Raw genomic sequence first — 17,196 nt, 5'->3', positions numbered from 1 at the left:
GTCACGTCGGGCGCGCGACGCGTGTTGCGGCGGTGTTCGCACTTAGAGACGAGAGATGATGCGACTGCATTTAGAATAGTACCCAAAGCATTGCGGGTTGCGCGAAGAGTCGAAAATGGACGATGCTATACGCACTACCCATATAGCGCCATCTATGGGTGAATGAATGAATGAATTTATTGTAATCGTGGCCTCCGCGATCGGCTACCGGCGGCGCGCCGCCGGCAGCAAATCGCGGAGGCCACGTTGTAATCAAGGAAAGGAAAGACCACCAGCAGGCGTAGTTTGTCTCACCTAAGGGTGGACACCGGAACGCCTGCTGGTGTGTGGGGGGGGGGGGGGGGGGGGAATGGGGAAAACAGTTGTACAGGGAAGGGAGGATAGAGAGAAGAGGTTACATATATACAAATATACAAGTCTAACAGGACATATATGTACAACATATACAAGGTAAACACTTTTTTAAAACACGAAGACCAAAAAAAAACACAAGGAAACAAAAACGTAGCACCCACACACACACCGTTTAGTTTATGTGGGGAGAAATCGTAGAGCCGGGAGGAGTCCTGAGGTATCCAGGTACGACCCCAGGGCCTCATGGACTCCGTCCCGCTCTCTGGCACTGCCTGGCGGCCACAGGAATTCTTCGAGGGGGCGAGCCCCTCCCCCGAAGGCGGCCAACAGTTCGGTCCTCCCTGCCACAAACTGGGGGCACTCCAGTACCAGATGTGGCAGGGTCTGGACAGCCGCCAGGCAGTGCTGGCACGACGGGTCATTGATGAGTGCCAGGCGGTGTTTTCGCTCGGCTGTCCACACGCACCCCACGCGTAGGCGCAGGACAGCCGAGCGTTGATGTCTCCGCATCCGTGTGGCCCGGACGGGTGGAGGGGCCTCTCCAGCTGCCAACCTCGGGTCCGGATGCTGGGCCCGTACATGTCGCTGTATCAGCAGGCGGGCGTCATCCGCAGCTGCGTGGGCTGCCGTGGGCGAAGGGGGCAGCTCGTGGGCGTCGGCGGCCAGTTCGTCTGCCCTCTCATTGCCCTCCAGCCCAATGTGGCCTGGCACCCACTGCAGCCGCAGGCGAGTCCCCTGCTGGGCCAGCCGTGCCACCTTGTCCCGCACGGCCCGCACCAGGAGGGAGCGCGGGTCGCCCCCCTGGATCCGGAGTAGGGCCACTCGAGAGTCACACAGCAGGGCGCAGCGCTCGGGGGGCGGCTCCAGCTCCAGTAGGAGGTCCAGGCCAAGGCTTACGCCCACCATTTCGGCCGTGGCGGATGATGCGGCGTAGTGCAGCCGCGCCTGCCTGGTGGCCTCCCCCAGCACTGCCGCCGCCGTGGCCGAACCCTGCTGCTGCCGCACGGAACCATCCGTGTACACCAGGGTGTGGTCCTCCAGGTCGCCCCACACGGCGCCCCGAGCCAGCTGCAGCTGCCCGCAGTGCGTCGTCCGCCGCTTGCTACGCAGGCCCGGGATGTCCGTGTGCACTTCGGCCTCCAGTGCAGGGGGGCGGCTGGAGGGAGGGCGAGGGAGGGAGGAACACTTTTTTTTTATGTTTTTTAAACTTTTTTAACGTACGTCTCAAGCGTTCGGCCGGTCGACATGGCTGCTTTTCGTCGCTTTTGACCGATTCATGGATGGATCGATCCCACCAATCTTGTTGCGACAAATCACGGTAATAAAGCGGAAGTCTTGAGTCGTGGGCCGGGCTGATGTACACGATTCGCGCCAGGGCCGTCAAGCTGGCGTGGCAACTTTCCGATCGCGCCGTCAACACACCGCAGTGGTTCGAAGACGGCTTGCCCAATCTGAAGGTAGGTATTTCTGGCCTCGTTGGTTTGTCCCGTAACGCCTGCTTTACTGATGTTGAAGTAGGAGGCCCGCATCGACCACCGAGCTTGTGTTTCCGTCACCAGCCTTTCCAGCCGATGCGCGAGCATGCATGCGTTGTCGCGTGGGTATGCCTTCAGCGCGTTTCCCCTCGCCTTGTTAAATGTCGTTGCATGCATTGTTACAAGTGGGATGACGCAGAAGGACAAGCACTTTTAAGTGCGAATGCACTTTATAAGCGACCCCAAACCATCCACCGCCGGCGGCGGCGGCGGCGTCTGCGGCGGCGGCGGCGTCCGCAGTGCTCCTCTATATTTAAAAAAGAAACAGCATGCGGCGCCAGGTTTCAATCCCAGGACTTTGCGGCCGCAGCGCGACGCTCTACCGACTAAGCCACGGACGCCACGCTGATATCAGTGTGAGTAACGCGCCTTATATCTTTAACGCGGCCGCAGCGCGACGCTCTACCGACTAAGCCACGGACGCCACGCTGATATCAGTGTGAGTAACGCGCCTTATATCTTTAACGCATTCAAACTACGTCGTCAGCGGCGTGCGTTGGCGACTCAGCGGCGTTATAGCGGCTTGATAACTGCGTGGTGTACACGTGATACTACAAACCCGATGGAAGAGATGGAAGAGAAGGCGGCGAGGCGGTGGGCTGCGGGGGCCGAGCGCAAGCGCCGCAAGCGGGCCGACAACCGTGCATTCGCACTTTCACATTCTCCCCCTCGGGGAAATGTGGGGGAATTTTTTTAATCAACAAATGTGAAGCTATTAGTAATGATAGATGGGGGGGGGGGGGGGAGTCAGTGCTGATGCAATTGGATCCGCTTCCTACTCATGGCCAAAACATCGTTCCAAGTTGTAGTGAAAGTTGTGGAACAGACCATGAAGGCACCCGTGCCCTTTTTCTTATCGTTTCTCTTTGAATCAGTCTCGTACGTATTTATGCATTGAGAACCAATTCGGCCAGCGGCACACTTTATTGGTTCCTTATGCATGGGCGTCAGCAGGATTTTATCTTGAGGGGGCCGGCAAATCCAGTTTCACGAAGGAAGAGGCAGAGCAAAAGTTTATTCTAGTAACGTTGAGGCAGAGGGCATGGGGGAAGGTGCAAGTGCTGGGGTAGCTGGGGGGGGGGGGGGGGAGCGAGCGGGCAAGCAGCATCCGGCCGGCCCAACTTAGACCGGGCGGCGGCTCGCCGCCGTTTGCCATTGCGGATGTAAACAAACGTTTTTCAATCCGATACCGACTACGGTGACTCTGCAGCCCTGATTAACTATCTGGTTTTGCGATGTCGTCGCGCGACGAGGGACGAGCGATCGGCTCCGCCGTCGCATAAGGCCGCCTCATCGCTTTGCGACGTGGCGGGCCAGTCGCCAGTGGGAATGAGTACGCGCACATTGCACCTAATTGGTTTCGGCTCGCTTGCTCACAGGGATACATTAACACAGCGGCTTATATAACCGCCCGCGAGCGTCTGATGTTGAGTTGGCTGATGCGTCATAAGGAACTGAGCACTTTTCTTTTCTTTCGTGCAGGCCGTGTGCTGAAAGCTCTGTACAAGAGCCTCTCAAACGCCGGATCGGCCGGACGGCGGACGGCACTCCAGACACTGCGTTTCCCGTTTTGCCACAGTGTTTCAGGGATCGTGCGACGACCTTACATGAAGAGAAACCGCAGTGACGACAAAAGGTACTCTTGTTTAGTTCAGATCGATGCGGAGCCCATGAGTTTCTGCGCGTTACGGATTCGCATCCGTGCGCGCTGCTGACTCCAGAAGTGTGTACCCGGTTCCACAAGTCATTGCTTTATTTGCTATAAATATCACCTAGAAGACCACGATGAAAGTCGCTTTAATCAGTGTAGATATGTGTTTCGAGGAACCAAAAAGATACCCTATCTTACATAATAGACCCTATGCGAAATTGCTTGGTGATCTAGCAACACTGATGTAAACAAGACCGTCCGCCATATTGGTACGGGCGACGGTCGGGATAACTAAGTGGAGATCAGTGGTCGGGATGTCTCGTATTGTTTACTGTGGAAGAGTAGGTGACGGTAACGCGGTATGGCTCAAATTGGACGGCGTTTTCCGGGTCCCGACCACGGATTGTGGACGAAGGACTTGTCTGCGCTGCCTATGTCTGAGGACTCATACCACTCGTGGTGCCGCGCCAAAGACCCATCCGAGGGGCAGCGGAGCCGGGCATGCCGCCTAGCCACCGAGGCGCATTGCTCGCCTTCATCGGTGCGGACAAACACGTGCAATTCGCAGTCAGTAAATCCTTGTTTGTTTTTTCCTTGACGCGAGTTAACCGGTATCAGCATTTGTGTAGCACTTTGTTCACTGTTGTTTACCATGCAAATGCGTAGCGGGGACCCTGTTGCAGTAACCCTGAAAGGAAAGCGACAATCGCCAGACCGTGCCGCTAGTGGGTGAATTAGTTATTTTCAAATGCTGTACATTGAATTTACGGGATGATTTTTGGCGAAGATGTTTACGGAAAGGTAGCGGCAGTTTTCCGTGACGGTCTTCCGCCCGCGCGTTTGCCGCAAAGCAATGGCGCTTTGCGGCGAAGTCAACAACAAAAGTGCACATACGCCTTGGATTTTCTTTTTTTGTGTGTTTTCATTATTTATTGCGCATGTTCTGCCGCAAAAACTGTTTGTGTGTCTGGCTTCTCCTTTTTTGGCAGTGGGGTGGTTGTGTTTGTTTCTAAAGCGCATGTTTTCAGTGTGCCGAAATAGATCATACAGTAAAAGCTCGTTAGCTCGAACTCACTGATTTTTTAAAATTCGATAGGTCATCGGTATACCCCGAATGTTTACCTGTTTATTTCGAATGGTTTTGGAAGTGAGTTCCAGATAATCATAATATTGCTTGTTTAAGTTATGGGGAACACGATTATGCGGGTACTGGTATCATTACCCACGGTGAGGTTTATAAATGTTAAACTTCCTTCTCTTGAAAATACATTAACAAACCATGCAGCGATACTTGCACGCTCGAACTTGAAAAACAATTTTGACATCATTGCTGTTAGAGGTGTAGATTATTGCCCTTGCAACAGTGTTAAGCAAGACACAAAATCTGGTCATTTTGAGTCTGTTCCTTGCGGCCACTTCTTTCTGCTCTGTCCCTTTACCATAAACTGTAGCGGACCAGTCCTGTTCTTCCCCGAGTGCTATTTACTGCTACTCTCTCTGTTCTTGCAGGTTGGGCCTCATCCGTGTGCTCAGCAGCTACTTTCGCTCCCAGAAGAAATGGGGCCGGCCCTATGTTGTGTGCCTCACCTTTGATACGGACAGTGGGGCGATTGTGGAGGCAGCGTGTGACTGCCCGGCGGGTTGCAGTGGAGCATGCAGTCTGGCGGCTGTGCACCCACTCATCCTCTTGCAAGCTCAAGGTTTTAAAGAGGCGACACTGGAGCTTGTGTGCACTACGCTGACTGAGTTTTGCTGGCCTCACCCCCCACAGTCACAGAAACAAGGACTGGCATGGCACCTGAAGGGTCACCTATGAGCTACCAGCAAGCATTCATGCCACATTTCGCCGTGGCCATCTCGCGAGCACGCAGAGGCTGGGCAACGTCATGTTTACTAGAGCGCTGCATGCAGGGGTGCACGAATGCTTCCCTTTGTTCCATTTCTATCCACAGTTTGCTATACTGCACGCGCCACAAAGCAGCGAAGTAGTTTAATTTGCTGGGATTTTCGCTGTGGATACCTAAAAATCAAAAGCACTCAAGCTGATGTGCGGCGGACTGATGCAACTCTGGCCGTATTTTTTTTTTTTGAATAAAACTTCAAAATTGCCTCAGCTACCTACATCAATGGCCACTATCATTACGTCGGAGGCATGCATGCAGCATGTGACAAACTAGAGGAGTGAGTGTGTATTTTAGTCGCAAAATATTGGACAGTAAATACATCGTGGCTGAAATGACAATGGGCGCCAAGTTAACTTGACGTAACAACAAACCTTTCAGCCCAGCAAATCGGGAACCAAGTGCAAAAGCTCGAATTTTCCAACATTAGATCATCATAAAACAGTGTACGCCACTTACGCAACGACACGCGGCTAAATGCAACGTAAAAGAAACTAACAACATACTCCCATACCGTGCGCGCCCGCCGCAGAGGAAATTTTCAACCGCGCCATGCCAGCGTAGTGCGGCAATGAAAGTTTGTTTACAGCCCTAGGTAAGATAAAGGCTCGTGTAAAGGCTAAGCCGTACCCTTTAACAATGAAATGAAGCGGGCGCAGAGCCACAGGGACGAGTGAAGAAACAAAGCCTAATTTTGACAACGTGTGGTACCGTTTCCCCGCTCGAGCGCCGCTGTCAGTCACATAAATACGTGGCGCGGAGCTCAGCCTCCATTTAGAATGCAAAGGCTGGACCACATCACACCAACGCAGCTGTATTTTCCTTCCGGACAGCGACTACGAAATCCCGCGCTTAGCGAACCAACGACAAATATTCGCTCCCAGCGCACCGCGCCCAACGTGTCACTAAGGTTGCTCGCGCCGGCATAGTTCGCGTCAGAAAGTTCGTTCAAGAGCGTGGAACTTCACGTACCTTTTCTCCATTTGGACCGGTATTTCCGTGTTGCGTGCACTGCGGCACGCAGCAATGCTCCGGCATTGTAGTCTATCACCAAGAGCGGTCAATGCCCGCCTTCTATGCTTTGCTACTTGGTTTCGGTTTCAAACGACCGTACCAAAATGGCGGACGTAGTTACCGGAGTCGACGTGAGATGGCGGGGCGCATTTTGCATAGGGTCTATTGGGGGTAAAAAAAAGGAAAAACCCTGCAGTCGTTCCAGGTTTTTCTTTCGTTCAGTAGATGGTTTGCCCAGGCCAGTAGTTTGCCTTCAACTGTCCGTAGGCATGTTATCCGGCCAAAAAATTGGGCAGTTCCGTGAGCTTCGAAACTCCGTACGTTCAATGGATGAGCTGAAAAGCGCGCGGTCCGCCTCCCATCGAGTGTGCCGTTTTCATCTTTGTTCTCGCAGAGGTGTTGGCTATGCGACGTGGAACGTCGTGCCACCTCTTACCGGCTGTCGTCTGCAGCCCACCACCGGGCACCGTCGTCTGTGAATGATATTGAGATCGAGTAATTAAGATTTCTGGACGAACAACTAACCCGAGCATGGGTCAAAATCGGTGCAGTGAAGCATGCTGCTATGTGGCTTTGTGACCTTTCATTGTCCTTAATGTGTCTGAACAGGTTTCTATGTTTCACCTAATAGGGCTGTCAATATATACAGGGTGTTGCGACGATAATTGGAACACTTTAAAAAATTTTCCTGAGCGAACCGCCGCTCTGTTAGCGCTCAAACTTGCCACGAAGGTTGCATTTTGTGGTCATTTTGTTTGATACCGGCAACAACGACGGTACTCGCCTGTTTATCCTGAAAATAAATAAAAACGATTTTCGCCTATGGGAAAATGGCGGCTGATTTGGACGTGCGAGCCAGCGCAAGTTGATGTTGGAACGACGGAACCACCTGCAGAGTGAAACGCACGTTTGGCATTCACGTACGGAGCCAGATGGTGCAGCAGACGATCAGAAAATTCACCTAGAAATGAGCTAGCAGACGATCATAAAACCCGTTTTTCGGGCTCCCACGTCCAAATCAGCGCCATTTTCCCATAGGCGAAAATCGTTTTTATTTATTTTCAGGATAAACAGGTGAGTACCGTCGTTGTTCCCGGTGTCAAACAAAATAGACCACAAAATTCGACCTTCGTGTGAAGTTCGAGCGCGAACAGAGCCGCGGTTTGCTCAGGAAAATTTTTTAAAGTGTTCCAATTACCGTCGCAACACACTGTACTTCTGGCTACCTCTCTATACCGCTATAGGGACGGTATGTGAGTTCAGCACTGTTTGTGTTTGAGTTGGTTACTTGATGGGTTGAGCAGTACGTACGGGCCTGCAGCTTACAGCACAAAAGCAGAGTGAATCCCCTGAATGTTATACTTCCAATTGCGACACGTTGTTTACGTAGGAACACAGGCAGGTAATGAGCTTCTGAAATCCAGTTCAGTTTGGCGTTGTTGCTATTGTTTTGCCTTCATGTTTACTGTGAAATAGGCTCTGAAAGGATTGTGAAAGGCTGTGAAAGGATTTGCCAGAAATGAAGCCTACTGAAGGGGCTAGTTTTACTGGAGTCACTTATACCCCTGCTACACTAGCGTCCGAATGTCATTTGAACCAAATGTCCTTTGCCTCAAATGCCAAGTTGTGCTGCTACACTAGGTTTTGAAATGCCATTCGGCTCAAATGTCATTCGAGCCAAATGAGCATGGAGAAAGACATTTGGGATTTCAAATGCCATTTCTAGCGCTCTCGCATGCAGCGTCTTCGATCGGCAGTAAAAAATTAATACTTCCGTACGTAAAACAAATGTTTTTGTTGGTGGAATTTTGTTCACTGTTCATTTACTTAAAATATGAAATCAACATATTTAATTTTCATAGTCCCAAAACCAGTGGGTTAGTCACAAAAAAAAAAAATACAACTACGCAAGACAGCCGCCACATTAAAGTCAAAACTGGTGCCTCCTCTAATGTGATACCATTTTACTGCCCTACACTGCTCCTAAATTTGGTTGTTGTATTATTGTACGAAAACGGAACGGGGCGGCAACTGTGCCACTACTGCACGGCGAGCAATTGTGAAAGCTTTCAAATGCCATCGAACTTGTAGTGTAGCACGGCGGATGCTGAATGGCCGTAGAAGCACCCCATTTGAGTCAAATGACATTTGGTTCAAATGACATTTGGACCCTAGGGTAGCGGGGGTATTACTCAGTGTAACCTGGCGTTTAATCACGGACAGCTTTGGTTTGCATATTAGCAAAATCCCTGTCTCTGGATGACACTACCCTGCGTGCCTGGAAAGTAGAAGGGGGAGGCAAGGAGTGCACTGCATTTGCAGTGGTTGTTGCACCTGAAACTGCCTCAGGGTTTTTAAATGTTTCTGGTGCCTTCTTCAGCCGCTGTCCACTGTGTTTACCCGCACAGTGAATGTAATTTTGGCCCCACAATCAACAAGAGCAAATAAGCCTTCAGCCATTTTCTTGTCTTTCACAGCAGAACCACCATAAGTACTGTTATTTCATTCTTTTGCTGTGCGCAAACTGAAACTGTGACATGGGAGCTCCTCGGACTAATGCTAAGATGTGAGCTGTGTTGGGTGAACAGTATCCCATTTTAGTGAAGAAGCAAAAAAAGATGGCTCAGGTTTTACGCTCAAATCTAGTTATCCCAGGCGGACGTGGAACTATGCACATAGTGTTTGGCGAAAGTTTGCCTCTGCTTGAGATTTCGAAGACTGCCACCCAGCTGCATCTACTGGATGATTGGATTCATCCTTTTGCTTGCGCTGAAGAGCAGGCACAGGCAGCCCAGCCGACGTGCCATCGATGGTGAGACTCGGGGACCCTGTGCCGGCAAAGCAGTGCAGTCGTGGGCTTATATCCGGCGTTTCTCATGTCTATCTTCCTGTCAACCCTGTCAGCGCAGTGTTTTCATACATCAGTCGTTCAACCCCCGCCTGTTCACAGGGTTTGCATGCGCTGAACTGCACCCGCAGACTGTGCAGCCATGGCAGTGCCGCTCACATTATTTCTGCTGCTGTTGCAGATGACCCACTGCTTCCCACCATGTGAAATCTGGCCCTGCTGTGATGCACTGGGAAAGGGCGCTGATCCACCAGGCGAGGAAACCTTGGGAGTGAAGGTCACCACAAGCAACTATGCTTTGTCTGGAATTCGACATGTGCCTAGACGACTTTGGGCAATGCTCCACAGCAGACTACGAACCCTGGGGTCTCGGCAGTTACTTCGGCCTACAAAAGGTGGAAATAGTCGTTGCTGCGTTGGGGCCTGGAACCGGCGCAGTTATGGATGGTGGTGCCGGTCACACAATTTCTGCTGCTGTTGCAGGTTAGTAGTGACTTGTTACCGTGTGGAAAGTCTGTATTTGTTTTGCCGGTCCATTCCAAGTAGTGTATGATTGTATCAAGAAGCATGCGCTGTCAAAGCCTTGTAGACGCTACTGCTTTTCTTTGCTACGACGTGCTTATTTCTATTTTTTGTTGTTACCCTGCTGTGGCGATGTAGAGTGAAACCCTGGACCTAATAAACTGCAACAGATGTTACATGGTCAAGCAGTTATTAACACTACACCTGATTACTTTGAGTCGTAACAGGTATCGCAAGATATTTCCCTTGATGACCTAAAAAGGACCATGTGAACTTCAAAGAGCAAGATCGCTGCATTTTCCAACTTTGAGACAATGTTGAATGGCTGTAAGAGTTGCGAGAGTCAAGAACATGCCATTGACAACTTGCGTTCAAAGATCGGTGACCTTGAAAACCGCTCTAGGCGATATTTAATCTGGTCTTTTACGGCATTACGGACGTAGACCCTAAAGAACCATGGTAAACGCCTGAAAAACACGTTCGTGAGCTATGTGCAGCTAGGTTTAATCTGGAACTGAAAACAATAGAGAAAGCACATAGGCTTGGCACGTTCTATCCCGAGAAGAAACGGCCTGGGATTATTGATTGCAAATTTTGCATCATTTAAGGCATGGTTTCTCAAAGTGGGTTCCGCGGAACCTAGGGGCTCCGCGGAACCTAGGGGTTCCGCAGGCCCCTCCTCAGGGTTCCGCGAGCCACTGATAAATTTTCCCTGGTTCCGCAGTCGCAAAGTATTAGTATACGGTGAACTTGAGGTGCGATAGATCTAAGGAACCTCCTTTACTCACGCCCGAGTGTCAGTAAGCACATCTCGGCGCATAACAGAAACGCGCGAGCTGCGCAAAAAAAATCTCGCCAGCAGCTTGTAGCCAGCCAGACTCCGAAAACGGGCCACGTGGTTAAACTATTGCACTTGAATCTCGGCCTTATATTACCCCCATGTGCATTTCTCCTGTTTGGAGATAGGTGCCGCTAGCGTACGCATTCGCGTAAAGTCGACGGAAAAAAAAAACGATACCCTTGCTTGCTTTTCAATTTATTGCACGTTAATGTAGCATGAACGGAATGAAAACTGGCGGGAGCGGGGGGGGGGTTCCTTGGCACTTAACGGAACTTAGCAGGGTTCCCTGGGACCAACATGCTTGAGAACCCCTGATTTAAGGAAAAGCAATCTATATTAGGAAATGCTAAAAAACTTAAAGGTTCTGGCATGTGTGTTTTGAAAGACTTTTCGGAACTTATGTGCCGAAAGAGGCAGATCCTCTGGGAGTTTGGGCAGCTTCGGAAAAGCGACAATTCACGCATCAACCTTAGGCTGCATGTACTTCACTTTGACGTCAGATATGTTTATGATGAAAAGATCGATCAAGTAGTGAAGCCTAAATGACCTTCCGCCAATTTTTATTCGATGCTATCGTTTCTAGTAATAAACTGTCGTGTTATAAAAAATAAGATAGATGAATTTGACTACAAACAGTGAAGCCATCCGCCATAATCGGCATGGAATCATGGTTGAGGGACGATGTAACGAACGGTGAAGTATTTCCTGGTAGCTTTGTGTGCTACAGGAAGGACATAAATAACCACAGAGGGGGTGTGTTTATTTCAGTTGATCAGTCTATTCCTCCGAATCCTATTCCTGTTCCTTCCACGTGTGAGGCAGTATGGTGTCGAATAAAGCTACGTAGTGGTAAATGATTATCCGTGCGCAGCTTTGATCGTCCACCAGCATCCTCAGTCGAAGTTTTGTCTCAGTGTACTTCTGCAGTTGAAGCAGTCGATTGATTGATTGATTGTAGGGTTTAATGTGCCGACGCAACGCAGGCGATGAGGCGCATCGTAGTGGAGGGCTCCGGATTAATTTTGACCACCTGGGGATCTTTAACGTGTGCCGAAATCTCGATCACACAGGCGTTTTTGCTTTTCGTCTCCATCAGAAAAGCGGCCGCCGCAGCCGGGAATCGAACCCGCGTCCTTGTGCTCAGCAGCACAATGCCTTAACCACTGAGCCACCGCGGTGGGTTAAAGCAGTCGAAAGTGATCTATTAGCCGGTGACTAATTTACCGATCTTGCAAGGTTGCCGGAAACGCGTTTACTGCTACAACTAGTGGCCATTATACAGCCATGGTAAATTTTATGAATCCGTTTTCACTCACCCAGATTGTCTTGGAGCCAGCTAGGGAAAAACACATTCAAGACGTTATTCCTCACAAATCAACCTGAACACGTACAGTCCACCAGGATTATCGCTGAAATCAATGACCACATAGCTGTTCACTGTAAAATGAACTTTGAGACTGGAAACACGTATAGCAAGAAGGCAAGACAAGTTTTTCATTACAGAAAAGCTAACGTAGAGGAAATTAATGAGGCACTAGAGACGTATTTTATCGTTTTAGAAATATTTGCGGCTACCTTGCCCATATCAGAATTGTGGGAAATATTTAACAAGAAAATTTTCGAGTTGCAAGATCGATTTGTACCATCATGGTTGTTAACGAAAAGACAGAATAAAAGTAAACCATGGTGCACAAAAGAAGTGCACAGGTTGACACAACGGAAGAAAGAATTTTTTGAGCATTCAGGCGCAATCCTTCAGTAGATAACCTCAGGAAACTTAAAACAATCACCGAAGAAGTCAAGAATTCAATTGACCGAGCTAAATTACATTTCTTTGATTCATTTCAACTGCATATTAGCCAGAATGCAAAGGAAATATGAATATACATCAAGCACAATAAAAAAGATACCGTTTCAATTCCAGCCTAAGCACATGGTAACAATGCTGTTGAGGAAGCTCCTGACAAACCAGAGTGCTTCAATTCCTACTTTACATCTATGTTTTCTTTGTCAGAGGCGTTTAAGAATGAAGCGAGAATGCCTGATTTGGGATGATAGAGCCTATGGAAGACGTGGTACTTGAGTTTCGTGGGATACAAGTGCTACTTGAAGGTTTAAACACATCAAAAGCAGCCGGCCGTGATGGTTTGCCGAATGCCTTTCTAAAATCATGTGCGCATTATGCGACATTATATTTGAAAATGATATTTGATAAATCGGTGCAATACAGTTCCCTCCCTGTAGACTGGAAAATTGCATTTATAGCCCCTATTCACAAATCTCGATTTTATAATGTGATTTCAAATTGCCCTTCCATTTCTTTAACTTACAATTGAGCATATCTTGCATAGCGCGATTGTGAAACACATTGGTGCTAACAACCTGTTTAACCCCTTCCAGTACGGCTTCCGAAAACGATTGTCATGCGTAATCTAGTTCCTAGTTGATCCTATTTACTCATAATATTGCCCAGGCACGAGACAACCGCACATCTGTTGATCCTGTTTTTCTAGACTTTAAGAAGGAATTTGACACGATTCCTTATAAGGTATTAGTTAGGAAGTTAACGTCCTATGGTTGCCGACCAAAGGTACTTTCCTGGATCTCTGAATATTTAAGTAACCGACGTCAGTGTGGGGTTGTAAATGGCGCTGCATCAGAGACATCAGATGTAACGTCACGAGTTCCCTAAGGGGCCACAAGTTCTCCTTTTGTCCTTTATTATTCCGTCTATACATAAATGACATTAGCAATAACATCATTTCATGCGACGACCATTTGAAGATTGCGTGTTTTACAGGAAAATTACTCGTGAAAATGATCACTAAATATTGCAAAACGACCTGAAAATGAGAGATGAATGATGTGAAAAATGGGAAATGCAACTTAATCGTAAAGAAAGTGTCTGCCTTAACTCCTCAAGAAAGCAAAACTCAAATAAGGTCGCTTACACCATAAAAAAAGTTCCTGTAAAATTCGTCAGCGAGTATATAAACATTTGGGAGTCGACTTCACTCCTGTGCTTTGCTGGCATCAGCATGTCGATTACGCCGTTCGTGAAGCTTGTCGGTCTCTGGGTTTCCTGCAGCGCAATACAAGCAAGTTTCCACAGGCAACACGCGAATTATTATACAGATATAATGTGCGGTCTATATTAGAGTACGCTCGTGCCGTGTGGGACCTCGCAATGGTTCTTGTTAAAAATAAGTTAGAAAGGGTACACAGCCTTTCAGCCTGGTCTGCAATTGGTAAGTCTCTTAGGAACTCTAAGTTTAGCGCAAGTCACTGCAAAGAGATTATGAAGTGAGAGGCACTAGAAGATCGAAGGGCTAGGGTTCGTTTAAAACTATTCCACTCCTTATACTATTCTGAAATTGACATTCCCTACAATGAATAATGATTACATTTTTACACCTCACTACATGTCAGCGCAAATGCATCACACCCACAAGGTGCGAAAATTGCAGTGCAAGACATTAGTGTTCGCAGACCTATTTTTTCCCGAAAAAAATACACCAGTGGAATCATTTGCCTACACCCATAGTTACTGGAACAGTTTGCAGATGCATTTTACGCTTCTATGTGTTTGTTAAAGACTATGCACTAATGCACCTTTCTTCCCTTTTGCAAAACAAAAAGTGTCCCTTGTGAAACTCGAACTGCGTTGTATCCTGTTAGGACAGCGTTGTACTTTATTCTTCTATTTGTTGCTCGGGTTGTCGTTGATGTGGTGTGTCATCCTCTTTGCGTGGTAGCAACTGAATGGAAAGCGAAGGAGGGAAGCGGCGCAGCTTTTTCTTTGTATAGCATTTGAAATTCGCTGATATTCTGTACCACTTTACGCTGTGACTGGCAACTGTGAGTTGTGAAATTTGAAAAGCATGTCGCATATTTTTTCCTTTTCTTTTTTTCCCCTCCTTGTGTGAACGAATGCATCTTGCGAAGGCCTCGCGGCCTCCGAAAAGCTTTCTTCGGTTATCAGTGTAACCCGCAGATGCATTTCTTTTTGTTATTCCCCCCCCGCTGTAATGCCAAAAGGCACTGTAGGTACCAAATAAAGAAACAAAGAAGAAAGAAGGCAAAGCAGCTGTTCCACTCCCGCCCATCACGTGGTACTGCAACGGCTAAGTTCTTAGAAGTGAAACGATAAGAAAGGCTCAGCTTACGTCCCGGCAGCTGAAGTTCATTGCGATGCGATGAATGACCTTGAATGGTGTAGTGTAGTAGAGCTTTCGCTGTAAAAGGGCAAAGTTTACCGTGTAGGAAATGCTGCCCTGCCTCACGTGCACGTATTTGCGGGCAGGGGCTACTTTTTACCGTAGCTAGACTATTGTGCTTGCTTTTCAGCAGATAGGTACTTGGCAACATGCCATGTCAAAGTACAAACATAGGCAGTGTGGGAGGCCAATATTTTGTGAACAGGAGATGTGCAAAGTTACTTTGTGGTCTGGCAACATTGAGCACAGTGTGCCTGTTGCCATGTCATTGTCACCTGGAGTGCAGGGTTAGTGGCACTGTGGGGCCAAGATCACGGCGTTTAGCGTCTTTTGACCACATGAATTGTTGCAAGGAGGGCTCACAAATTATTAACCGAGGCTTACCTCGGAGCTGGGCTAGCCAGAGTGGGACGTATTCCGTGGCTCGTGGTACAGACGGATGCACATGCAGGGTTCGCTAGCCTGTTGGATGCAGGGAATGTCGTCCGTGGTACCAGCACTATTATTGCTCCTGAAACAGGATGTGGTCTGCACCAGAAATGGACATCTTTTAATCACCAAATCAAAGGTACTACATTCGGTGCAGTGGACAGCTTCAAATGCAGTGGTGCAGCCCTTATTTTTGAAGTGGTGCTTTACCGTTCTCTCTTTTTTTGCGTGTGGTGGCGCACAAAAGACAGTTTGTGAAATGAGGCCGTGAAAGTATAGTGGTTTTTGCAAGGCTTATACCAGCAGCCAAACATGGCCCAAATGGATCGGGTGGCAAAGTTTTCCAGGGACAATCTCGCTAGGTCAGCGCAGTTCTTTATTTACACGCGAGTCTTTGAAAAATCTGTTATACAGCCAAAGAAATCAGGGTAACCAGGTCTTCGCTCTGCAGCAGTAAGCACACTGAAAAGAAATCTTTGGACTTCCCACCCGGGCAAGTTGCCGCAAGGGCTATCTTCTGACTTGGCAGCAGCGGTCGCAGCTGAAAGAGCGCCAAACTGAGGCACACTGCTTATTCTTACAGAAGCACACGTCATCCCCGACCCACGGATCGCCCACTCGTGGATTCTCCCACCGACGGGGTTGCCCATTTCTGGTTGCCCTTTTGCAGGCTGCGGACTGCCACATCGAGGAACACCTGCGCGACTCTTTTGCGCATCGTCCTATGCACTGCTGGCACCAACCACGCGGGACTCCTGCAGGATATAAAGAACAACGGGGGCTGTTCGGCCCCACTTGGCAGCAGCGGTCGCAGCTGAAAGGGTGCTGAACTGAGGCACACTGCTTATTCTTACAGGTTAGTGCCAATATCCATTGCTTTCTTCGGATATCGTCCTGCTGGGGCCGCTGCTGCCCTTGTTTGCTAGTGCTTGCATTGTTTGACCATGCGTTCAAAAGCAGGATTGTCAAAGGGGCCAGATAACAACGATAGCAACGTGAGTGAAATGGCTGAGCGAATCAAGCGGCTTGAAGATTCACCGGAAAGCTGGCTGAACGACTGGCTGATGAGCTGGTTGAAAAATTCAAGCTCAAATTGCTTGAATTGGATCTAGACCTAGCAGCCATGAGCACATGGCTCACAGACTTTGCCTCTAGCTTGTCAATGATGGAGTCCCTTGGCAAAAAGGTGGAAGCTGAAAATGCCAGCTTTGTTATTGCTAACAAAGCACTCATACCCAAAACAAAACATTTATTTATTTCATTTATTTATTTCAATACCTTCAAAGCCCAGAGGGCGTTACAGAAGGGAGTGGTCACTGGCATTATCATAGAAAACAAAAACAAAAGTGAAACAAAACATTGGGGACAAGCATAACAAAACAATAGTGGACAACAAAAATGCAAGGTAGTATACACAACAGAGTCAATAACATAAATGCAATTATAAGGAACAAAAGTAAAAAAAAATTTGATGGCAATCTTAAATGAAGGTACATCGATTATACTAGCTATTGCAGGGGGCAGGTGATTCCATTCGTTAGCAGTTTTGGGAATGAAAGAGGCAAAAAATAAGTTAGTGTTGCTGTGGGGAATGTATACCTTATGGCGATGGTCAATACGGGATGATACATATGATGGCGCAGAAAGAAGTTCAGTTTTGAGGTATGCGTTTGAAAAATAAATTTTATGAAAGACTGACAAACGGGCAAATTTTCTGCGTAGGGCCAGGTTGGGAAGGTGTAAAGTTCGTTTCATAGCAGAAACACTAGATGTCCGAGCATAGTTGGAAAGGATGAAGCGTGCACTACGATTTTGAACCATTTCCAACAAGTTAATAAGATAATCATAATGAGGATCCCACACCGAACACGCGTACTCAAGTTT

General features: G+C 48.4%; 1 protein-coding gene across 5 annotated transcripts in view; it reads left to right on the top strand.

The window, feature by feature from the left end:
- The first annotated feature begins 7,617 nt into the window (after positions 1–7,617).
- LOC144177774 (ranBP-type and C3HC4-type zinc finger-containing protein 1-like) overlaps positions 7,618–17,196 on the top strand; it is a 52,856-nt gene continuing 43,277 nt past the window's right edge. For 4 of the 5 annotated variants that reach the window (XR_013323857.1, XM_077705354.1, XM_077705347.1 and 1 more), the window contains exons 1-2: positions 7,618–9,786; positions 15,983–16,168. The gene's annotated coding sequence lies outside the window, so the exon portion shown is untranslated. The remainder of the gene's footprint in view (positions 9,787–15,982; positions 16,169–17,196) is intronic. The other variant, XM_077705368.1, reaches the window with a different exon arrangement.

The sequence above is a fragment of the Haemaphysalis longicornis genome, unplaced genomic scaffold, assembly GCF_048455015.1.
Source record: "Haemaphysalis longicornis isolate Haplotype H1 unplaced genomic scaffold, Haemaphysalis longicornis Haplotype H1 scaffold_1, whole genome shotgun sequence".
Classification (NCBI taxonomy): Eukaryota; Metazoa; Arthropoda; class Arachnida; order Ixodida; family Ixodidae; genus Haemaphysalis; species Haemaphysalis longicornis.
Note: the sequence above shows the minus strand (reverse complement) of the source record. Positions and strands in the feature narration are given on the sequence as shown.